Source organism: Macrobrachium nipponense, chromosome 6, assembly GCF_015104395.2.
Source record: "Macrobrachium nipponense isolate FS-2020 chromosome 6, ASM1510439v2, whole genome shotgun sequence".
In the NCBI taxonomy this organism is placed as follows: Eukaryota; Metazoa; Arthropoda; class Malacostraca; order Decapoda; family Palaemonidae; genus Macrobrachium; species Macrobrachium nipponense.
The window spans coordinates 67,485,508-67,511,314 of NC_061108.1; the positions used below are offsets into that span (position 1 = coordinate 67,485,508).

General features: G+C 43.7%; 1 protein-coding gene across 1 annotated transcript in view; it reads right to left on the minus strand.

Annotated features, from left to right (window-relative positions):
* The window catches only part of LOC135216548 (uncharacterized), a 260,185-nt gene that overhangs the window by 62,881 nt on the left and 171,497 nt on the right, over positions 1–25,807 (minus strand). The gene's annotated exons all lie outside the window — the stretch shown is intronic.

Here is a 25,807-nt window from a genome sequence, read left to right on the forward strand (position 1 = left end):
AACCTAGCCTCTGTCCAACTGATTGGAGTGTGCACTGCAAGGTCAGTGGTCAGACCTCTGGACCAATTCATATGAGGGAGGCAAGCGTGCCTCTTATGAATGGCAAGCAAGAACTAGGTCCTGTGGAAGAGCCAAAAATAAAGTCTTGGTTTGTCTCTCACTGGTGTCCGCTTCCCCCCTTGTTAGGGAGGGGATGGACAAATGCTTCTATCCCTAATGAAAGGAATAGAATGGGGCTCGGTTACGTAGCTTACCTGCATCGTCATCCTGTCCAGCGTGGTGACAACCGCTACCCTCTGCCCGCAGGGAGAGGGAAGTTAAAAAAGAAGAGAAGCCAGTCACACTCTCACTCACTCTCCATTCATGCAGTCACACAAGGATGAGATGCTACCTTGTCCAGTAAAGAAGCTGGGTAAGCTACGCAACTTGTTGAGCAGCCACCACGGGTCCCAAGGAAAAAGTGTCCAAGGACCTGTGGGCAATATCCCGAAGGTAGAAGGTGAAGGTGGTCTGGTTGGCCCAAACCCCTGCCTTCAGTACCTATGCCACGGACAAGTTCTTGCGGAATGCAAGGGTTGGACCAATGCCTCTGACTTCGTGGGCTCTCGGACAAAGGGTACTGGTGTCGGCACTCCTGTCTGAGTCGTACACCTTCCGGATTACCTCATGAAGCCAGAAAGAAATAGTGTTCTTGGACACTTCTTTCTTGGTAACCCCGGTGCTAACGAAGAGGTGTCAACACTCAGGCCTGAGGTGTCGAGTTTTCTCCAGATAGATGCCATATTTTCTTGCCAGAACAAACGAGCTTGACAAGAATCATTAAAAATGTGGATAAGGCACGCAGTGCCGTTACACCATGCAGAAACTAATTCACGAATTTCCAAAATAGGGCCGAGAAAACAGTGTTAGTTGTTTTCGTTTAGCCGCCATCTTGCTTGTATTCTTCCGCTGTCCAGTCGCAGTTCACCGCCATCTATCGGTGGGTTTTGACTAGAAAAGTGGTCGAAGGTAGGCTGGGCGCCGTAGCACCCTCACAGGACAAAGCAGCATCTCATCCGCATCATTATCGGTGAAGTTTTCCAGGGAGGGGGATCATGAAGGACTCGAACCTGGCGTCAAGGACCGAAGGGTTCTGAGTCTTTGCTACAGTCCAGCACAAAATCGTGCGTAACTAATCCCCATCCCCTAGAGTGTTTAACATTGAAGGAAAGACCGTGGAGTTCTCCTACTCTCTTCGCCGATGCCAGGGCCATCAGAAAGACGGTCTCGAGGGTCAGATCCCTGTCTGACGACTCTCGGAGCGGCTCGTAGGGTCTGCGAGTCAACCTCCTAAGGACGAGTCACATCCCACCCCAAGGGCCTGAGTTCCCTGGGTGGGCAAGACCTCTCGAAGCTCCTCATTAGGAGTGATATTCCCATGGAGGTGGAAATATCAACTCCTCGCAGTTTGACTAGGGCCAGGGCGGCTCTGTAGCCTTCAACTGCGGAAGCAGAGAGGAGCTTCTCTCGGCAAAGAAAGATGAGGAAATCCGCTACCCGCTCTCTGAGCGGAGAGAGACCCCGTCTATGACACCAACCACAGAAGACGGACCACTTTCCCCTGGTATACTGCTGCAGAGGACTGTCTGAGGTAACCAGCCATCTCTGTTGCTGCTCGGCGAGAAAAGCCTCTCGCTCGCAAGAGATGGTGGATAACCGCCAGCCGTGAAGACACAGGGAATGAACTGCTTGGTGGTACCGTTCTACGTGCGGTTGGCACAGCAGGTTGTGCCATGGGGGAATCTCTTGCGGTGCCTCCAAGAGAAGAGCCAGCAGGTCCAGATACCAAATGGCCCCAGGGTGCTACCAGAATCATCCGAAGATTGCTGGTGATCAACACTCTGCTGATCACCTTGTGAATCAGGCAGAACGGAGGAAAAAAGCGTACACGAAGAGGTTGTCCCACGGGTGTTGGAACGCATCCTCTGCAGCTGCCCATAGGTCTGGCACAACTGAGAAGAAAACCTGGAGTTTTCTGTTGTGCCAGGTGGCAAATAGATCCGCATCTGGATGCCCCCACAGGTTGAAGAGCCTTTCCGCCACGTCTGGGTGTAGAGACCATTCGGTTCCAATCACCTGATTCTGGTGGCTGAGCTTGACTGCCACTACATTCCTCTTGCCTGGAATGTATCTGGCTGACAGCTCTACCGAATGAGCTACGGCCCACTCATGCACCTGCATCATCAACATGTGCAACGGGAAGGACACTAGGCCCCCGTGTTTGTTGACGTATGCCACTACCGTGGTGTTGTCGCTCATCAACACCACTGAGCGTCCCATCAATTGTTCCCGGAAATCTTGGAGTGCGAGGAACGCAGTCTTGAGTTCCAGGAAGTTGATGTGAAGGTGCCTGTCGTGATGGTTCCACACTCCTGCAACCAGCAACTCTTCCAGGTGTGAACCCCAATCCTCAGTCGATGCGTCTGAGAACAGAAGCATCTCCGGAGAGGGAGTGAGCAGGGGCACTCCTATTAAGAGGTTCCTGTGGTCTAGCCACTGGTCCTTACTTCCTCCGTGAGAGGAACCAGGAAGTACTGTTTATCCCGTGCCTGTGACCAGCACTCCTTTAGTCTCCACTGAAGAGACCACAGGTGAAAATGCCCGTGGGGGACTTCTCCAGTGACGATAGGTGACTGATCACGACTTGCCACTGCTGAGCTGACTGTTCCTGTTGAGACAGGAACCATCTGGCTGCCTCCCTGAACCTGCTGATCCGCGAGTCTGTAGGGAAGACTCGTGCTGCTACCAAATCGATCAGCATACCCAGGTACTTTATCCTCTGCTTGGGCTCGAGATCTGACTTCTCGACATTCACCACAATCCCCAGATCGCGGCATAAGTCAAGGAGTCGATCTCTGTCCTGTAGCAACTGCGAGCGCCAGCCAATCGTCGAGATACCTTATCAGACATATCCCGACCGAATGGGTCCAAGCCGACACCAGAGTGAACACTCGTGTGAACACCTGTGGGGCAGTTGAGAGACCGAAACAAAGTGCCCTGAATTGGTACACCGTCCCATCGAGGATAAAGCGGAGGTACTTCCTGGAGGACTGATGGATGGGTATTTGGAAATACGCATCCTTCAGGTCCACCGAAAGCATGAAATCATTCTCCCTGCTGGAATCAAGCACTGAGCGTGCTGTTTCCATCGTGAACCGAGTCTGACGAACGAATCGGTTCAAGGGAGAGAGATCTATCACCGGTCTCCAGCCCCCTGAAGACTTTCCCACTAGGAAGAGTCGGCTGTAGAAACAAGGTGACTAATATCGTATGATCTCCACAACTTGTTTGCTCAGCATGGTCTTGACTTCTTGTAGTGCTACGTCCCTGGCAGAACCGGGAACGTACATCTGAAGGTGGACAGGGTGCGAAGCGAAGGGTGGCCGCGACTCGAAGGGTAGTAGATATCCCTCCCGAAGAACATCCACTACCCAGGTCTCTGCTCTGTAGCACTGCCAAGTTGCCCAATGGCTAGCCAGGCACCTCCCCCCCAATTTTGGCAGCAGGTGAGGGGGAACGCCGTCCCTAGCGTTTCCCTCTCTTCCCCTTCAGCTTAGCAGGTCTCCCACGGGTGCAGGAGGCTTGGGAGGAGGGCTGACACTCACTCCTCGAAGTGGAAGACGAAGCCTGGGTCTTTCCTCGCGTCCTCGACGGTGCTAGCGTCTTGGAAGCGGGGGAAGAGCTAGCCAAGCTCCAAGGCTTGGCCGCAGTTGCTCGAGACTGCCCAGAAGCCTTCGAGACTGCCTGGTGTACCAGGCGGTCACTATCCTCAGTGCGACGCTTTTCCACCGCAGCGTCTACCAACAGTCCATTCCATAGACTCAGTGTTACCTCTCGACCAGCCGCTCTGGTTACCCGAGCCAGGACAGAGTCCCGTCGTCTCAGGGCCAGGTTGGGCCACAGGTTGGCCGTCTGGTGGGCGAGGTAGGAGATGGCCCTACCTCCAGACTGGCAGACTCTCCCAAACGCCGAGTCTTCCTTGGGAACGATAGCTCCCAAGGAGGCTGCGACTCTGGATACCATGAGGGACCACAGATCCAGCCAGGAGACTGACTGGAATGCTGCCATGGCAGTCGCTTCCAGGGCCAATGCCTCTTGCTATCTCCGGGTCAACCTGCTTGGTCAGCAACGGGTCCACTGATGGCACGTAGAAACGTCGCTAGCAAGGCAGAGGATGGGGAAGCAGCTTGTCCGACCTGCTGGACCTAAGCGAACCCTCCTGTCCGGAGATGAGAGCGTTCACCTTGCCCAGCACACCGTCGGCCAAGGTGGACCGGGGTAAACCCACCTTTGCTCTGGGTTCCTTCTTGAGTCCCCAGAACGACTCCAACCTCGATGGAGGTTCGGAGGGAGCAACCACCAATCCTTCCCCTAGGTTGTTGTGCTGACGAATCAGCGCGATGACCTCTTCGAAGCACCTCTGTATCTCGGGGGGTGATCGCGCCTGAGGCGATGGACCGTCAGATCCATCCAGGCTGATCACCTCTCGAGACACTCTTCCTTCAGGAGGAAGAACCTCGCCAGACCCCTCGTGGTCCCCTCCAACCACTTGCACGTACGACCTGCTAGGTCCAAGGACCGAGCCAGGGTCGTAGGCTTTCATGGCGGGACCGTGAGGAGCGCGCTCCTCGCGGTCACCCTTGCTCACCTCGCTCCTCCCAGTGTAGCCCAAGGAGGTTGAAGGGACAGGTGAGGTAGACCTGACGCTCCTACCCTGCCTACCAGCGGAGCCAGTGGGCTGGGAGGACTGCAGGCAATCGCCAACCCACGGTGGCGATCGAGCTGCAGGTCTGGACCAGCGGTCTCCGTGAGGAGAAGCACTGGACCGAGGACAGGAGCATCAATCTCGTGCATCAGGAGAGCTGCTACCAGTCATGCAAGCCGTCCGGTCATGGTGGGAGCGATGGTTGGGTGACTGGTAGTATCCACTGACGCGGTGAGAGCGCGCACCGTCCTCTTGATGTGCCACGGTACCAGGTCCACAGCTGGTGACATGGGGGACGTATTCCCAGCCTCAACCCATGAACGGTCTGGTGGGACCATCACGTCAACCCTGGGAACCAGGGGATTGTCACGAGAGCGATCGCCAGCCTGGCGAGAGTCACCTGAGTGACTCTTGTCACTGGCTGCATGGTCACTGGTAGGTGACTATACACTCGGTGACGCTCGCAAGACGGTTCCTGGTTCGGAGGTGGAACCTCTGGAGCCAGGAGCTACGGCTGGTACCCCTACGGTCCCCGCCTCCTTCCCTGGGGAAGGAGAGACGAGCCCCGTTCCCGAAGGAACAGGAGGACCAGCGGAAGACCCACCTAAGTCTCTGTGCAAGACTTCGTTGGGGGGGGAGCACCTTCTTCTTCCTCGGCTGGGGGGCCTTGGAAGTCAAAGGGGAAGAGGCGGCAGAAGACAACGGAGAAGACGACGACATCTTCTTCTTCTTCCTGGACTTCTTCTTTGCCAACTTCCTCAGGACAACCTACAGGTCCTCCATTCAGGACGGAGCTGGGGCAGTTGCGGTAGCAACACGGCCCAACTGCACCTGTCCGGAGGAACCTGTGGAAGGAGCAGCACTACCATGGGCAGGAACAGCCACAGGAACCGGTGTGCGGTCAAGTGAGGAGCTCTTCGGACACTCAAAGTCGGGGGATGGGGGGAGGACAACATACCCAGGCGGTGGAGGAACCATCTCCTTCCGCGGCATGTAAGTCAGCGGGGCTTGTACAGCGGCTGAAGGGGTTACCGATGTCACATGCTGTGTGTAACACCAGGTGCGGCATATCCTGTTGTTGAGAGAGTGGGGGGTGGTCATTGTCACCACCCCATGAGTCACTGGGGCCACAGCCAGATGTTGTAACAGCCCCTGGATACTGGGAGTGCCCGGAAGACTCAATGAGTGCCACACCTGCTGAAGGTCTCCACCCGTGGAGGCAGACACACCTGGGGAAGCAACAGTCGGGTTAATGGGGAGGGGGGGAGGTTCCTGTTCGCTCAGAGGGGGATAGATCCGACCCTGAACGGACCAAAGACCCCGAGTACAACTCCAGGTCGGGGTGTCGCGCTCCTTTCTCTACGCTCAACAGATTGAACGAAGAGGCAGAACGGGATAAGTCCCCCGAAGGAGAGAGAGCCATACGCGGGAGCTGGCTAGGAGGGAGGAAGGAAGACGTGTCAAGTCATCAGAGGTATCGAGGGAGAGCTTTCCGACGACACCTTGGCGACTTTACGTGGTTTCCTCCTCTTCTCATAGAACTCTCACTGCTCCTCCGAACAGGAGATACAACAATCACATGGTACGGCCCGAGAGCATTCACGCCCTCGGCACCACGTACACAATAAATGAGGATCCACCGCATCGCTGGACCTGAATGCCTCACACTTACGGCCCTCCACTCCAGGGCAGACTCTCCGGTTGGAGGGGGGGCGAGGGGGCTTCTCCACTTCGTGGGCTTGCATGACTCCAGCGATGCAAAACCACAAAAAATAACAAAAAGAATAATAAGTACTTACAGTGCACACACACTAGTAATACAACAAGAAAAAGCGCAGAAGTACGTAGCTCAATTGTTGACATCAACGAAAATCTCACGACAGAGGCAGGCAGAGAGGCGAACACACGTCTACACCCAACGGCGGTCGAAAGCAAAGTGGTATGTTTACCTCCAGTCGGGTGGGACTCCTGACTATCGGACAAGCAGTTACTACCGAACTACCTTGTTAGAAATCTTACGACCGGTCCAGCTGGCGCTGAATAGTAATTCCTTATGTAAAGGACTGAGGGGTTTGTATTACGTGTCGGAACAAATAATCGTTTAACAGCATAAAAGGAGAGAGGGCAGTTTTGAAAGCCCTCAAGAAGTCAAGTGCCTGCCTATCCTACAAACAACTTCCATGAAACTCCTTCCCAGCAATAACCCTTTCTGAGCCTGCTTATGCCTGAAGGCACATGACCAACAACTCTTTCCACCCTCACAGGGTTAACCAGCCAAGCAAGTTTTCTTAAAATTTTTGTGAATTATACATATTTTATAACTGCCTTGCTGAGGACCCTCCAAATAATACTGAGGTCAGATTACTGAAGGACTAGTGTAATAAATACAGTGGACACCCATAGGGGGGAAGCATACCACACGCCTCCCCCGTATATAGCTAGAATCCCTGAATACTTAGAACCCCCTCTAAAAATGCTTATAATATATCTTACATTAATAAATTACAGTACCAAAATATTTGAAAATTAGTACGTAAATCTTTTTTATCATAAAATTTGTATTTAATCACAAAAATATACTTAGCACATACAAGAAAATACTACATAATGCAGATGTAAACATATATACCCTGCTATTCCTGTCGTCTTATGTATTTTAGAACTGCTGTACATACTTTTATCATCCTAAAACACTTTATGAACTTACGTACGTAAGTATATTTTTACGTACGTAAGTATATTTCAAAATCATCTTACAACATTTAATATGTATATGTAGTATGTGCAGAAAATCAATATATATACATATAATCATATGTTAAGTAGTATACCATAGCAACAACTGACTCAATTCACTTCAACATTCTCTCATAAAATGAGGATACTGGATGAGAGATTAAGAGAGATTGTAAAGATCGGGAAACAGCAGTATGGATTCATGAGAGAAAGAGGGATGGTGGATGCCATCTTCATAGTAAGACAGCTACTGGAAAACAGGCCAGAGGGAAACCAGGAGCTCTATTGTGCATTTATAGACCTGGAGAAAGCATTCTATAAAATCCCAAGGGAAGTGAAGTTTAGGTGTTTGAGGAAGAGGAAAGTCCCAGAAAAGTTGGTTCGGCTGGTCGAGATGATATATCAAAGAATGAGCATAAAAGTAATAACAGCAGCTGGGGAACAAAAAACTTTGAAGTTAGTGTTGGAATGCACCATGGGTCAGCATTAAGCCCACTTTTGTTTGTGCTAGTCATGGATGTGTTAAGTAAAGAGATCAGGAATGAAGAGCTGTGGGAGTTGTATGCCGATGATCTGGTGATTACTGCCGAAAATGAGGAAGACCTACAGAGAAGGGTTGCAGAGTGGCAGGAGTCTTTAGAGAGGGGTGGCTTAAAGGTGCATGTGAATAAAAGAGGTTTTGGTGAACAGTAGGGAAGACAGAGGCAGAACAGTAATGCAAGCAAGAAGAGGCTCGATCATACATGTGGAAGTTTAAATACTTAGGATCTACTTTAAGCCAAGAGAAAGAGAGGATGTGAGGCTTAAGTTGACAGTAGGATAAAAGCTGAATGGGGGAAGTGGAGAGAGGTAGTTGGAGTATATGTGATAAGAAAATGCCAATCAAGCTAAAAGTCAAGATCTATAGCACAGTGATAAGACCAATGTTAATAATTATGTAGATCAGAAACATGGGCTCTAAGAAGAAAAGAGGAAGTACAGCTTGAGAAAACAGAGATGAGAATGCTGAGGTGGATTATGGAAATATCGCTGCTTGAGAGATTGGAAAATGATGAAATAAGGACAGGCTTAGTAAAGATTACAGAGTAATAAAAGTCGCAATTGATGTGGTATGGGCATGTGTTGAGGATGGATGATGAAGAGGGGGTGAAGAGGGCTTGGAAGGAACCTGTTAGAGGAAGAAAGATCAAGAGGGAGACAGAGAATTAGATGATGAGATAAACTGAAGGAAGATATGGAAAGAAGAGGTTTGGTGGAAGATGATGCCTTTGATAGAAGGCAGTGGAGAAGGCGCATCAGGCAACCGACCCCTTAATGTGGGATAAGCGGTGGGACAGAAAACTAAAATGTCTTCTAACCGCTCTGCTTCTCCCACGGCTTCTGGCAAAGAGCCTAAGCGCTAGAGGACCTTACAGTTAATGACCAATGATGAGAAAGTAGACATGACTGTTACGTTAATAGAGGACATAAGTAATGGAGAAGTAGCAGCCCATTACGGCATGATCAAAAGCGCAATTGCCTGCATTGAGAACAAGTATGAACGTTAAATTACTTGGGGAGGTCATTCTTTGAGGACTTGCCACCCTGTTTACTCAGCCCTACTACCTTTATTAACATGTTCAATTACCTCAAGAAGGTGGTGCCTCCTGAAACCCTTGAAGATGCACCTCCTGAAGAAGGTGAAGAGGCAGCCTCAGAGATGTAACACCTCTACTTAGCTGGGCAGTCATCTTCATCGTCATTCATCAGACTGCACAGCTAATTAATCATCATCATCATCAATAATCAACATTCATCACTGGTGAGTACCCATATGATTTAATATTATTACTATATTACAGGTACCCAGTCTAGTATTACGTATTACTAATATTTAACCTTTTCATTTAATATATTACATATTGTCCTATTATTATTTTACAGTTGAACCTCTGTTTTCGTATGCAATCTGTTCCAGAACGTCTCTCAAAGTCCGAAACTTACGAAATCCAAAACAATAATTCCCATAAAAAATAATGTAAATCCAATTAATACATTCCAGACCCCCCAAAAATATTAACAAAATATACATTTCATTGAGAATAAACACAGTTTTGCATACAGAAAACAAAGAGAAATAAATATAAATGACTAATGAAATGGATCAATACACATTTAACATCACTCTTACCTTCATGGAAGACTTGTCAGTGTATTGGAGATGGAGAGGAGGGGGAGGGAGGAGGAGAGGTTATTGTTTGAAAGGGAAATCCCCTTCCAGAAGAACTTCAGGGATCAAGGACCTATCTGAGGTTACCTCTTCTCTTCATCTTTTACTGGCACTATCTAAGGTTACGTCCCCTCTTCATTTTTTACTGGAAGTAGGTCCAGGTTGAGGGTCACTGGACCCCTTGTCACACAACAAAACTCTCCAGAGACATTTATCTCTGGTGTTTCTTTAAAAGTTGCCTAAAGTGAAACATGGAATTGTCATTAAAGATGCTGGAGATATGGATTATATCATCTTTGTTGGGACGATAATTCTCTACAATATTCTTTACATCACTTCACTTTGCAAGGATGTCCTTAATCACTAAAGTAGGCACATTATGTATGCCGGTTTGCTTTCTGAATTTTTCAAACAAGGCTCTGCCAGCCTTAAATTCACTAACAGCAGCACTTGTTGTAGGCATTTTCTTACTGACATCAGCATGCAACATCCTCCAAGACTTTGCTACGGGTTCTTTCTTAAATTCTATAGTGATTCTTGCTTTTTTACAGAAGGGTTGGTACTTGATACTTTCTTTCGCCTCATGATGGCTTATTTAGCAGTTGCACTTCAACAAAAAAAAAGCACAAAAAACAATGAACACAAAAGCAGAATGGGTCAAAAGACAACATGGGATGCTTTGTTTAGGGGCCTGCTCACGAGGTATACGAAATCATAGGATATGTTCGAAACCCGGGTCAAAGTTCTGTTGGAAAGTCTACAAAACCTGAATCGCATGAAAACCAGGGTGTACGAAATCCAAGGTTTCACTGTATCTCATTACTTTTATATTCTATGAACTGTAGTACAAAGGACTCCACCTGTATTCGTGGGGGTTAGGTACTCCAACCAATGCTAGTATATTAGAGCCCCTCTAAAATGCTTATACAGTAACGGTGTACAGGCAGTCCCCGGTTATCGGCGGGGGTTCCATTCCCCAAGGTGTTCCGATAAGCGAAAACCGGCACTAACCGAAACAGTTATTTATGGCACCATAATGGGGCTTATGGCGCTGATAACCGGTTATCGGCAACATAAGCACCCTTATGGCGCACCATAAGAACCCTTATGGCACAGATAACCGGAAGTCGTCCCGTTATGGCGCCATAAATTGCCAATTTTATGGCCTAGACAAGTGCCATAAAACCAGATCACCGATAACTGGGGACTGCCTGTATTTTAATAACTGGAACATTAAATACCTCTCTAAAAATTTTTAAAACTAACTATTTTTATGTTATTGTTGTGACTAAGTACATTTCTTATGATAAAAAATGTATTTAGTCACAAAAATAGCATGAAAAATACAGTACATAATGAATTTTTTTAAATCCGCAAATTACCGAATTTTCCTCAATTTACTCGAAAAATGCATCACAGAAAAATCCGCGAATAAGTATTATTATTACTTTACATTATTATTTAATGTTACATATTATATGTACTGTGAATATGAAAATGCAGAATATTGCTTTGTGGAAAAAAAATCACATCCACAAATAGCAGGTACCCAGCGAATATTCTTATTGATATATTCCACAGAAAAACCCGTGAATGAGCGAGTTTTCCTGTGAACAATTTTTAAATGGGTTTCACAGAAAAATCCGAGAATAGGTGAATACGCAAATCTTGAAAACGCAAATACGGGGGGGTTGACTGCATCCCTTGATAAAATGTAATTAGTACGACCAGTATAGTATTACTAAGCCAATATAGTGCAAAACTAAACATTATTATAAAATTTTAGTTTAAATTTTTAATGTGGAAATAACAAAATACAGTACAAAACAATATGTGCTTGCTTGCTCAACATGAAATCTGCAAAGCACACATATAAACCCACATGCAGAGCTTACCTGTATTGCTGTATTCACTACTGCATATTATAGCTTACAAGACACTCTTCAAAACTTACAATGAATAACCATAGGTACCAAGAGAAGGAAGAAAAAAATGACCATTTCTACAGTTTCTGAGGTCTCATGTAGGGTATGAACAGTCTGTAAAGCTGAGGTGCCAGGTAAATGAGATCAAATAAAATCTAAAAAGGCAAGTGATTGATGAACATCCAGATAACAGCAAACAAGCAGTACGGAAGGCACAATGAGGTAATGAACTGTTTAACCCTTAAACGCCGACTGGAAGTATTTTACGTCAACATTTTTTGTCTCTCAGGTGCCGACTGGACGTATTTTACGTTGACATACAAAAGTTTTTTAAAAAATTCGCGGAAAAATACTTTTAGGCCTACCAGCCGAAAACTCTTGAATCATGCGCCTTGGGGGATGCTGGGAGTTCATGGATCAAGGTGTTGTTTTGTTTACAATTGTTACGCAGGCGCGCAAGCGCAAATTTCTTTCTTGCCGCACTAAAAAGTATCTGTGACACATCTCGGAAATTATTTCGTCAATTTGACATAATTTTTATACCATTTTAAATTAGCCGTTATGTGGAGTATTATATATGAAAATGTGCGCATTTTTATGTAGAATACAAAAAAAAAAAAATACTCATGATTGTAGCTTTTATCTGTTTTGAGTTATTTTCATATAAATAACGATAAGTGCCAAAATTTCTACCTTCGGTCAACTTTGACTCTACCGAAATGGTCGAAAAACGCAATTGTAAGATAAAACTCTTATATTTTAGTAATATTCAATCATTTACCTTAATTTTTCAACTAATTTGAAGTCTCTAGCACAATATTTCGATTAATGGTGAATTTATGAAAAAACTTTTTCCTTACGTCCGCGCAGTAACCCTTCCGAAAAAAATCATACATGCGATTGTGGTAATGTTTGCACCATTTTAAAATTAGCCGTTACATAAAGTTTTATATATGGAAATGTGCGCAATTTCATGCACAATACAACTAAAAACAACCCCTGGTTGTAGCTTTTATCAATTTTGAAATATTTTCATATAAAAAATGATGTAACAAATTTTCAACCTTTGGTCAACTTTGACTCTACCGAAATGGTCGAAAAATGCAATTGTAAGCTAAAACGCTTATATTCTAGTAATATTCAATCATTTACATTCATTTTGCAATAAACTGGAAGTCTCTAGGACAATATTTCGATTTATGGTGAATTTATGAAAAAAATAACATTTTCTTTATGTCCGCGCGGTAACTCTTCCGAAAAAATCATACGTGCGATTGCGGTAATGTTTGCACCATTTTAAATTAGCAGTTACATAAAGTTTTATATATGAAAATGTGCGCAATTTTACGTAGAATACAACAAAAATAATTGAAGGTTGTAGCTTTTCTCATTTTTGAAATATTTGCATATAAATCACAATAAATAAAAAAAAAACCACGTTCGGTCAACTTTGACTCTACCGAAATGGTCGAAAAACGCAATTGTAAGCTAAAACTCTTACAGTCTAGTAATATTCAGTCATTTATCTTCATCTTGAAACAAATTCAAAGTCTCTAGCACAATATTTAGATTTATGGTGAATTAAAAAAAAAAACATTGCTTCCCTCTGTGCGCGGATTCTCCACCACAAATCTCCGAAATGCGTACGTCCCATTCTCGGAATATATGCTCCGTTTCATATTAGGCATTTCATAGAGTTTTATATATGAAAATGTGCGCAATTTCATGTAGGATAAAACGAAAAATATTTGAAGGTTGTAGCTTTTCTAATTTCCTAAATAATTGCATATAAAAAAAATATATAAAAAAATTCGACATTCGGTCAACTTTAACTCGTCAGATATGGTTGAAAACTGCAATTGTAAGCTAATACTCTTACAGTATGTAATATTCAATTATTTGTCTTCATTTTGAAAGAAATTGGAAGTCTCTAGGACAATATTTATATTCATGGTGAATTTTTGAAAAAAATATTTGTTTACGTCCGCGCGTTACGAATTCATGCATTATTTTGTGATAACATTTTCTCTGTGTTGCTTTTATCGTTTTACAATGTGTTACATACCAAAATGATCGCAATTTAGTGTACATTACAACGAAAAAAAAAGTAACTTGTTACCTTTAACCGTTTTGCACACAGCGCGATTTGAATACAATTATATATGAAATTTCGTTTTTGCGCTATCATATATCGCATTATTTATATATGATAATGACAATTTTTTTCATTTCTGATGGTTGCATACTAAACTTCAGCCAATGAAAAAAAAGGAGCCCAAAATGAACTCTTAATCTTGAAAAATAAGCGCGCTGTGATTTTTTGAAAAAAATATTTTTTCCGCTTCCGCGCTCACTCCGAAACACCTCCGGCACACGGGAGACAAGTTTTTTTTTACCGCTTCGGCGTTTAAGGGTTAAAGAAACAGCAGATGAGGAGACAAGAAGTTGCTGTCACAGCTGTCAGTCACAAGCAGTAAGAAGAAATCTGGTGGTTAGTTGAAGTCCTGTGGGATGATAAGAGAACACAAAGGGCCAGCTAGACTCTGGAAGCCTCACTTATTGAAAAGAACTGGAGAGTAACAACTCCAAGTCACAGTTCTGCCTGTGGGATTGATAGCAATCATGTGCATGAGATTACTGGTAGACTCCAACACACTTGGGGAGGACTTTTCAGAAAAGCAGGGATTTGGCCATCTGGCAGCAGAATATGCAAATGTGGACCCATGAGTGGAGACAGGTTACCAGGTTCTTTAGATAATAAAGTGACCTGAAGAAACTGCAGGACACAGGAATGGGTGGAAAGAATGTTCTAGAACAGATACTGACACAGTTGAGAAAATGGTAAAGAGCACTGACGCTGTCCAACACCCAGAAGCCAACAAAACACATTACATTTAGTACACCAAGGAGAAAATAGGTGTGTATGCACAGACAGGCATGCAGGAGCAGGTAGCAGTCAAATAGACAGCAGTAACTGAGTATCCAGAGCCAGTCATATAGTACAGGAGGGCACTGTACTGAAATGATAAACAGGTTTTGACATAAGAAAAACCTATTTTTGGTAGTCACTGTTGAGTCCTCAAGGATTACCCTTCCAAGGTCCATCCAGAGCTCCTTGGTGACCAGACTAATGTCAAAGAATTCTCTTTTAACTGGTCTTGTGGCCGGGTATTGTGTCATACATTATAATAAACATTATAACAGGTAATAGAGTATAAATGGACTAGGATATAAGTTAAACCCAGTTTATCTACGCCAAAACCTGCAAGAAGATGTAGCTATGTGCATGTGCCTTCATATTGTCTACATACTACAACCAAAAATGGACCAAGAAGCCATTCCTTTCTGTTGGTCAATGAACAATAATCCCATGTCTTTTTGTCAGGAAAATGGGAGGGTTTTGAGAACTCAACAGCGACCAACAAAAATATGTTTTTCCTACATCAAAACCTGTTTTTTTATAGTATACAGGCGGTCCCCGGGTTACGACGGTTCCGGCTTACGACGTTCCGAGGTTACGACGCTTTTTCTTAAATATTCAATGGAAAAATCCGTCCTGGGTTACGACGCTTGTTCCGAGGTTACGACGCTGACGCTTCCGACGCTCCGAGTTAACGACGCTTTTAAAAAACGCATACTATGATAAAAATCCTTTATAGTTTAGCACAGTATATTAATAAAAATAAGTTTCTGGTTAGATTACAACAAAAATTTTGAGATTATGATGATTTTCGACACTTTTTATGTTGTATTTTTCTATGTTTTTTAGTGACGCCTCATATGCGGAACTAGTTTTTCCGAGCGATATAACGGAAATACATACTAGTTTACATATAACAGTCCAAAAGCGCAAATAATGAAAAAATCATTGCTTGTTTCCAGTAATAATAACAAAACAAAGTTTCTGGTTAGATTACAACGCAAATTCCAAGTATCCAAAGAGAGACATTATCTAGTAATTTGATCAGAGAGAGAGAGAGAGAGAGAGAGAGAGGCGTCTTCCGACGCTCCGAGTTAACGACGCTTTTAAAAACGCATACTATGATAAAAATCCTTATAGTTAGCACAGTATATTAATTAAAAATAAGTTTCTGGTTAGATTACAACAAAAATTTTGAGATTATGATGATTTTCGACACTTTTTATGTTGTATTTTTCTATGTTTTTTACTGACGCCTCATATGCGGAACTAGTTTCCGAGCGAATGAATACATACTAGTTTACATATAACAGTCCAAAAGCGCAAATAATGAAAAAATCATTGTTTGTTTCCAGTAATAATAACAAAACGAAGTTTCTGGTTAGATTACAACGCAAATTCCAAGTATCCAAAGAGAGACATTATCCAGTAATTTGATCAGAGAGAGAGAGAGAGAGAGAGAGAGAGAGATGAGAGATAGAGAGAGAGAGGAGAGAGAGAGAGAGAGAGAGAGAGAGAGAGAGGCGTCTTCCGACGCTCCGAGTTAAGGACAGAGAAGTGTTCGTTCGTTTTTTAAACGGCCTCTGACTCATGCCAGTAAATGTTTTGTTGATACTTAATAAATAAGCCTATTTAAAGATACGTTTACTTTAATTAGTCTATATGATACGTAAATAGTAATCAACTGTTCTTGTAGCCTCAATATTTGGCAAAATCGAAGTATCCAAAGAGAGACATTATCCAGTACGTAATTTGATCAGAGAGAGAGAGAGAGAGAGAGAGAGAGAGAGAGAGAGAGAGAGAGAGAGAGAGAGAAGAGAGAGAGAGAGACGCTTTGGCAACAATGGTCTCGGGGGTTTTTATGGCTTCCTTCTGCTTGATGATCGTGGATATTGTAGAAGGATTTCGACCATACTCGTTGCCAAATCGACGATACGAACGCCACGTTCATGCTTTGCTATAATTTCATGTTTTGCTTCCATCGAAATCATTTTCTTGGGTTTTTTCTTATCACCTGCTTTGTCTTTAGCTTTGAGACCCATGGTTAATAATAAAATAGACAAATAACACGAAAAATAGGCGCAAATACAACGAACTAAACAACGACGTGTTAACATGCAGCACCAACAAACAAACAGACTGAACGCCATTTATCGGTCGCCTATACAACTAACACTCATCGCAAAATCGTATCTCAAATATTTCGTTGTATATCAAAGCTTGTATTTTCGCAAATTTTCTGTTATATCTCAAAACATTCGTATATTAGGGCAATCGTATGTCAAGTTTCCAATGTAATTTGATCAGAGAGAGAGAGAGAGAGAGAGAGAGATAGAGAGAGACGAGAGAGAGAGAAAGAGAAGAAGAGAGAGAGAGGAGAGAGAGAGAGAGAGAGAGAGAGAAGACGCTTTGGCAACAATGGTCTCGGGGATTGACGTAACGTTTATTTTCTGAACAGATAGGACAGAGAAGTGTTCGTTTCATTAAACGGCCTCTGACTCATGGCAGGAAATGTTTTGTTGATACTAATATATAAGCCTATTTAAAGATACATTTACTTTAATTAGTCTATATGATACGTAAATAGTAATCAGCTGTTCTTGTAGCCCTCAAGATTTTGCAAAATCACTCCAGGTTGTACATAAAACTTCAAGAATGTAGTGTCACCAGAGGATTACAATAGTTTTTACCTTCAAGAACCAGCATTCTTTTATGAAAATAACTCCAGGTTGTACATAAAACTACAGGAAACGACATGTAGTGTAACCAAAAAGGATTTACAAAAGTAAGGTTTTTTATAAACTTTTTATTAGTTTAAGACATATTTCCAAGCGTCGTTCCGGCTTACGACGATTTTCGGCTTACGACGCGTCTCAAGAACGGAACCCCCGTCGTAACCCGGGGACTGCCTGTAGTCACTCTCTCGTCCTCAAGGAGCTTTACAAAGAAATTGACAGAATAGCTCTTGAACTTTAATCGCAAGAACCCAAAAACATTTTTGGTCCAGGGTCAAGCCCCAGTTTTCAAGGTCCCATTCTTTACTCCAAATACCTTTAGGTTTGGCAGCAAAGAACAAGAAACTAAATGCAAACTTACATTTTTTAGGGTGAAGTTCTGTGGTGTCTTACCTAAACCTGCTGGGTATGGTTGCAGTATTGTCAAACCTTTCCCACCAATAGTCAGCATACCTCTGCCTATTAGGAAGACCCATGGTCGGGGCAATAGTGTTGCTATTCTTGGCTGCAAATGACAGGCCAGAGGACAATAACTGATGGTCAGCCGTTTGCATGATGTATGTCTCCGTCTAAGAGAGCCCAGTTTGCTAATATGAGCTCCTGTTGTTATGCAACCAAGATGATCACCTATTGTAGCTTGTGAGTTGTGGTTGTATTTGTGGGGCTGATTGAAGTCTAAGTGCCTTGTTCACGGCCCAAGTAATTGGAACCTTTTGAGAGCAGGTCTTTGTAGTGCAAAGGACCACAGAAGGAAAGTGACAACTTCCATAATACAGTCAATCTCGAATTCATAAATCAATGGTTCTATTAATGCTGCCTTGTATGCCATGACTGTTGTAACAACAAGGCATTTGTCTTCAAAAGGGATAAGAAAATTTTAAATTGTTTCCCTAGAAATTCTGACTGGGTTTTTGTTTAGGATATAATCTAACCATATCTTCTGTACATATTGATATTGTTGGATATATGAAGTCTGCAGTTTTTGCACTAGCTAGTACCTAGCAATGTTGGGTGAGCAATTTTCATGGTAAATAATATTTTAAAAATTCTCCTGTGAAGGTCTTGGCTCTGATAGGAGTCATAAACAACTTTTCCTCCTACTGACTGGGATAAAACAGCAGACAGTACAGTAGTACCTCGAGATACGAAATTAATCCGTTCCAAGGCGCCTTTCGTATCATGAGTTTTTCGTATCCTGGACCACATTTTACATGTAAAATGGCTAATCCGTTCCAAGCCCTCCAAAAACACCCCAGTAAATTTCATAATAAAGCTAAATTGACCTATAAACAATGAAATACTACAACAATTATGACCATTCAATACCTAAATTAAGAATAAAAATGCAAAACCTGTAAATAAAGTGTATACTATTAGTGTACAAGAAATATTATTACTGTAACGTAAAATGTGGAAGCTTACCTTTCGAGTGAGGCTATCTCCGAAAGTGGCGGCAAAGGAGGAGGAGGACAAACAGCAGATACATACACTTAACTTTACGAAACATAAAAAAATGTCAGAAAAACAAACTAAACTTTACAAAACACATTAACAAAACTGTAACACTTAACTTTACAAAAAACTTTAAAAAAAATTTATTTTGTCTTTTTTTTATTTTTACATTTCTTTTTACTTTTTTATACTTTACGTAATTTCAATTTCTTCACCACCGAATGGATGCCAGTCCGTTTACGGAATTTTTTGAACCACCCATGAGAAGCCTTGAACTCTGGGGTTGCCGTTGATGTCCCCTCTCTGCCGTCGTCTTCGGCTTGGGCAATCAAATCGCTGAAAATAGCGCTGGCCTTCTGGCAGATTGCAGTCTCAGTTATCGTATCGCCATCAATTTCTTTGTCCTCGATCCATACAAGAAGCAGCCTTTCCATTTCATTATGCACATGGCTCCTCTTGTTGGACAAAATAGTCACGCCCTTGGAAGGTGTAGCTGCTTTGATGGCTTCCTTCTGCTTAAGGATGGTGCCTATCGTCGACGGATTTTGGCCGTATTCCTTAGCGATCACAATCAACCGCAAGCCAGCTTCATACTTTTTTATTATCTCCATCTTTGTCTCCATAGAAAGCATTCTCTTCTTTCTGTGAACTTCAGCAACTTTCTTGGGACCCATGACTATATGTACCGTACGTAATTAAGTTACGTATGTAGTACGTATACTAATTAGGTTCTCACAACACGATAAAGTAGCACAACGAAATCACTAACAAATTTACGATACAAAACGAAATCGTTGGACCGAACGAATCCCGCATGTGTACGATAAAGCTTCGGGTGCGAAGTGGCCAAGCGAAGGAACGCCACCATGTAAGATGCATGATGGGAGGGATGCTGTCCAATAGGAGAGAAGGATCTCATGGCTTGGCTAGCATCAGGAACCAATGGGAGAGCAGGAGGATGGTGGCGAGTCTACTAGAACTAAGATGGCGGCGCACGGCGCAAGTTTCAAAATTGTTATCGGGCGAATCTCGGACTTTCAGAAACCTTTCGTATCTTGAAAACTTTTCGGTATTGTAAGAAGCAGTAAAATTTTTCGTGTCAGCTTTCGTATCTCGAGTTCTTCGTAAGTTGAGCCTTTTGTATCTCGAGGTACCACTGTAGTAGTATTGAAATTTATCTATTCATCCATTGTTAAAGTAATAGGATAGGATAGGATAAAAGATTGGTTTAACCAGACCTCTGAGCCTAAAAAAGGCTCTACTCACGCTGGTTTAAAAAAATAGGAACCAATGCCTGTTTGGCCAATTTGAGGATATTAAGTAAGCTGTTTCTTTGAAGGTTAGGAGTTTGCTCATCATCTTTGAAATCTGGAACAATGGAGGAAAAAGATATATCGTCTTCCATTTGTTCCAGTCTTGTAGGAAGGCATCTCTTGCTGTTGCTTGACTGGCAGTTTATGATTACCATATTTAGTGAACAGGTCCACTTCCAGTTGTGGAAGCACGTGGGCTATTTTATGAAAAGTGGTTGTCTAACATCCACTCTGCTGAGGATGTCGTTTTCCTTGATCGGGAGTCTACTATTACATCGAGACCCCCCGTAAGGTGAATTGCAGACAAGTGCCACTTCCTTGGTTGTACGTTTGTTGTCCAAGAGAATGCTCTTGATCATGCATTTACGTATTGTTAAAATGTATGTTGTAGTGTCCAAGAGAAAGCTCCCAATTTGTTTTTACATAGCATCAATATGTTGAAATTTTCTTGAGGTCTGCTCTTTTTAAGAAGATATTGAATAATTGTTAAACATTTCTTATATGACTTTTATAGAGTGTATAATGAGGTAAATTGTTTGTGTTGTAAAACAAATATATTGGTTTCCCCTTATTGCAATGATCACATCCTTTTTCCCTATCCCCTGTGCCTTATCACCCACACCCTGTCCCTTGTCGTATCTGATACCTCCTTTTTCAGAGTTTATTGCTAATTTTGATATTGAGAGTGTAATCTGTTTTACCAACTGGTTTGTGTACCTTTTCTGTACCATTGTTGTGAATTTTTGAATAAACTGAGATACATAAAAAAAAAAAAAAAAACTGTGGGACCTGCTGCGAGCTCCCGGAGCTGTTTGAATTTTGATTTTTTTGTGAGAGGAATAAAGGAACCATAGAGCAGCTGCTTGTTTCCTTTCTTCAGAGTTTTTTTGAGTTACTGAGGAGACTACACCTCCAAATGAGGGGCTTATGGCCCACAATTATCAACATGGTGCCCAGACCCAGGGAGATGAAGAAAGTGAAGATGAATTTCCAATTTTTCCAGATTATTCCAAATTGGCACAAATGAATGATGAAACATGCCTACATTGTGCCACAGAAAATTTAAGTGAAGCTTCACTAGGTGAACAACAAGTGGGAAGATGTAAATCAAAAGGGGCAACGCTTGATCAAGAATCCTGACGAAGTCAAAAGAGGAATCTATTAGGCCAATGGTTTGCTCCAAGAGGTAGGCAAACCACATGCTGCTGGTGCAGAAATCCTAGAAAGGACAGACTTGTGAATTCTAATAAGGCTAGTGAGGGCAGTGTACTTTCTGCAAGTGAGCCTAGTAGTAAAACACTTAAGTTTGTAATTGCCTAAACTTGAGCTGGTAAAATTTGGCGGGAAAATAACAGAACGAATGCCGTTCTGGGATAAGTTCAAGGCTGTTGTGGATGATAAGCCTATGTCTCCTGTCTCCAAATTTATATACCTGTGCTTTGTATTGGAAGGAGACGCAAAGAGAGTGATACAGGGCCTAGCCCAGACAAGAGCTAATTACAAATTAGCATGTCAGCTGTTGGAAGAGAGGTATGCAAAACCAAACAAGATCATTTCTGCCCACATTCAGGACCTAATGCCAATTACCTTGTCAAGGAAACCAAAGTACAACACTCAACTCTCAGCATTGTGGAAATTGCAAGACAAATTAGCAGCCCACGTCCATAGTTTTGAGGCCCTTGGAGTAGAAAGGGACCAAGGGCAGATATTGGCGCCATTGATCTTGTCCCTGCTTCCCAATGAGATTTGATTGGATTGGTCTCACTGTCAATAAGAGGAAAGAGACTTTGAAGGGGTGTTGGAATTCCTGCAACGAGAAGTAGAGGGGCAAGAAACAGCTGAACCACCATAAAACTGAGGATCCCAGTGTGGAAAAAAGGCAGAAAAAGCTCATCCAGGGTTCGGTCTCTGCCCTTCAAACTTCATAAGAAGAAAGTGCTTCAAAGCTGCAGTGTGTTGCTTCAAAGCTGCAGTGTGTGTTCTGTGGAAAACTACATCCCAGTGAAAAGTTTTTGGGTTTGTTTGTTTGTATGGTGATTTTATTTTGCATTGGGAAACCAGTGGTTAATACAAAAGGCGCCCCCACACTCTCCCTCCCGCAACGGGACCAACGGCTTTACGTGACTTCCGAACCACGTCGAGAGTGAACTTCTATCACCAGAAATACACATCTCTCACTCCTCAATGGAATGGCCGAGAATCGAACCCGCGACCACCGAGGTGGGATGCCAACACCATACCAACCACGGCACTTAGGCGCTTAAAGTTTTTGGGTGAAGGGAAGCTCTCAGTTCAAGAAAGAGAAGAAGCCGTTTGTAGAAAGCAGCTTTAGGTGTTTATCAGCTGACTACTATGCAATGGTTGCTGGGCCAAGTGTTCTAAGTGCAAGGGTGGTAATCACCATGCCCTTATATATTGGAAGTTTGAATCAAAACAAAAATGAAGTGCAGAAAGTGGAGGGGAGAGTCAACCTGTTACACATGTGGGAGTAGACTGTTGTGTATCACGGGCTAGGGCTATTAAGAAGTGTTATTACATATCATAAAAGTAGACCACTGAGCTGACTTTCGCTCTCATAAGGGCTGGCCCAAAATATTAGAATAAAAATGCCAGGTCTAGGCCTGATGCCAACCTCTCTCTCTCCTCTCTTCTCTTCTCTCTCTCTCTCTCTCTCTCTCTCTCTCTCTCTCTCTCTCTCTCTCTCTGGCATCAGATAGCAAGATCCGAGAATTAATCCTTAATGGATGGATTGATCCTCGGGAGTCTGGTTTGGGGTGGTGGACAGATTGATCCTGTGGTTAAGCAATATTATGCGCCATCGATTTGGAAAGAATCTGGTAGGAAAGAGGTGCCAATACTTTTATAGCCCATAAATTCACTTATGGCAACTTTTATACTGACTAAGATCATGAGTGTGGGAGTCTCAGGACTTCAGTAGTGCTTGTGACTTGAAGGGGCTTGAAGGGGAATGTTCTGCGTGTCTTTCTCACATGACATCTTTTTGTAAATTTGCTTGTAAATATGTATACCAAGGGCTTGTTGTTGTTTTGTTTTTTGTTCTTGTATGTTGGTTGTAAATGTAATTTTACAAACTAAATTGCAAAGAAATATTAGAAAAAACATGTAAAAGTAAAAAAATTACTGAATCTTCGTTCTTGGTTAATTTACGTAAATATTTTTCAACAAAAATGCTAAGAATTTGGTACTGCTTTTATTTCTTATCTGTTTTGATATAGTGTGAGCAGTAATTATAATTTTACAAAATAAAATAAATTTATTTATTAGAAAAAACATATAAGTTGGTAAAATCTACGATTAGTCTTGTAAAGACAAGGGGTTGTGAATAGTAATTTCTGGGCTCAGCTCGTGTCGCTTGCGCGAAATATCCTTTAATCTATTATTTCTAGGGTAAATGTACTAACACATACCAGAGAAATAAATAAAAATAAAGAAAAAGGTCAGTATGACTGACTCGCTCACCCCCCTCTAGGAGGGTGTCGGTATGAACACTAGGCGAGTGAGACCACTACCACGAGCCAAATGCCAATAGAAATCTCCCACTACAAAACCCTCCAAGAGGGGAGCCGTCCCACAGAGGGAGCAGCTCGTATACTACTACTACCCATCCCATGCTTGCGACTGCTGCGCCTCTAGTGGCCATCCTTTTCAGTTAGCTCGCACGAGTCACACGTGTTATTTTCTCTCTGTGTATTTTGTGCCCTTTCTTCGGATTTTCGATAATGGAGCGTGCAGCTATTGCAGCAGCTAAGTTAAGTACTCAGTATTTACGGTTAGCGAGTTTTTTCCGTCCCCGAGACGGTATTTGCCGTTTTTTAGGTATAGATACGTTCTCGGGGGCTGGAAGCATGGCAGCATGGTCCTGCCGCATGTTGGGTTCGTTCTTGGTCTTCCATACCTAGAACATCCCTTATTATTTTACGCTCTATTATTTTGATTATCCGCGTTATTACGTCTACTCAAGTGGTTATACATGTATGTATTTCACCTTGTGTAGGTTTTTTCTATCCAGACCCTAGTCCAGGTTCTTAGTATCGGCCCCTGACTAGCTTTGAGTGGTAGACTTGCCTTCGGGCTAGTCGCACACTCCTGGATTTTTTCTCCTGCTATTTTACCTTCTTTCTTTCATTTTTATTATATATATATTTATATGTTTTGTCACTGTGAGGTTAGTTAGCGTCTGGCTTAGCCTAGGTCCCGGCTCGTAGAGCCTAGCCTACCGTTGATCAGTTCGGTTCGCTTCCACCCATAGCTTCTCTCTGATCAGTCGGTTTAGCCCTATGGGCCTATATGCTACCGCTTTTCAGTTCAGGTTGCTTCCCGATAGCTTCTCTCTGATCAGTTGGTTGGCCTAGGCTTGGTTGCCGTATCTTAGTTTATCGCCTCGTGGTCACTACGTGATCACGAGTCAGCCAGACGCCTGCCAGTCCCCCCTCCCCCCTCCCCCTCTCCCGCTCTCCTATGAGTCGGGTGGGGGTGGGTCGGTCTGTCCTTGCTCGCCCCGCGATGCCCGAGCCTGGTCCCCCCTCTCCCCTCCACCGGAGGGACCTGGGAGTCCGACAGCCCCTGACTGGTTCCGACCTCTCCGCTTCTCGGCTCGGCCGGGTGGTACGTTGTGGGGGGCCTGGCCTTCCCCCCCTCCGTTACTTCCTTGCCGCTCCGGGCTAGCTCGAGTCTGTATGTCATCTCGTCCTTCCCTCCTTACTAGAGCTCCTCCCACCTATCGGAGCCCTGGTATCCAGCGGAAGGGTATAGTCCACCGTAGTTGGACCGGAGCATACAGTAGGCTTTACTAACCGTACCGTATTGCTGAGTTACTACACTCCGCTTCACTGGACCTAGTCCGGTTCACTGCATGACATTGCATGTAGGTTTAAGTTATCTTTAAGTTTATCTTAAGTTTCTTAAACCATCCCTACCCCTCCCTTTCAGTTTACCGGATCTCTCCGGGATTATAGCCTATTCAGGCAATGCAGGGAGGGGTTATGCCCAAATTTTTTCCGAGCTCCGGCAGTAACGGAGTTCTTTGTCCTTAGTCTGTAAGTGTTTCCTCCCCTCGAAGATATATCATGTGTCTTCCCACTTACAGGCCACCAACTGTGAGCATCCGGGATGTTTCCGCTACACTTCAGGACCCCGTGGACACGAAAGTTTGCCGGTCCCATGCTCCATGCGCGACTCCGCACGGGGGACATCCAGGTCTGGTACCATGAGACGTGCTACCATATGTTACGATCTGGTGAGCCAGCTTTTGGAAGGCGTTAAGTATCCATCTCCGCATGCTGCTCCGGCCGTTCTTTTAGTACTTAAGTTTACGTTATTCACTTTAACTTTAAGGGCATCTAGTTTAAGTATATTCTAAGTTTTAGTTTTAAGTGATTCTTAAATCTAAAATATACCCTCTCTTACAGGCTCCGGCAGTAAGAGATACGGCATTGGCTACCCTGCGGGCCTGGGTCGGAGGTTTTGGCAAGAACGCCGCCAAGGGTCAGCCCTTACATACTGGAGAAGCGATTAGCTCTGTTAATCTTTCCCGGAGGCAAGGCAACTGGGTACGTCGACCCGCCCGGTAGAGGCGGACCCCTCTATTTGCCTTTATCCAACAACAACTGGCGGCCTCCTTAACAGAACAAGACCAGGATATCTCCACGGATGTCGCAACCCTGGATATAAATGTTGAACCTATGGTAGGTATAGACGACCTGTTGGCCGAGGTAAAGTAATGCAGGTACCCAAGGGTCTCCCTTGGGAGTGA